Consider the following 305-nt stretch of genomic DNA (forward strand, 5'->3'; position numbering starts at 1 on the left):
TCTGGGTATGATATTCTCTTTCCTCCTAGTTGTAGAATTTCCACTCAGCCAGCCTCCCTGTGGTTCTGGATGATGTCCGTTCTGTCTTTTAGGTGTAATTTGAATTGGTTGTTCAAGGCAGCAATCTCTGGCGTTAACCTATGCCGCCATCTTGGTTTCTCCCTATTCCTTTTTTTAAAGAGGCCACCGCCGCGGCCCCGGAAGCGCCTCTTCCTGGGCGGCAGTGGTGGTGGTCGCTGTGATGTCTGCGGGGCTGGGTGGCTGATCCCCGTGGGTGCAGCAGGCCCGGGTCCTGAATCTCGGCG

Source organism: Myotis davidii, unplaced genomic scaffold (assembly GCF_000327345.1).
Source record: "Myotis davidii unplaced genomic scaffold, ASM32734v1 scaffold17, whole genome shotgun sequence".
NCBI classification, from domain to species: Eukaryota; Metazoa; Chordata; class Mammalia; order Chiroptera; family Vespertilionidae; genus Myotis; species Myotis davidii.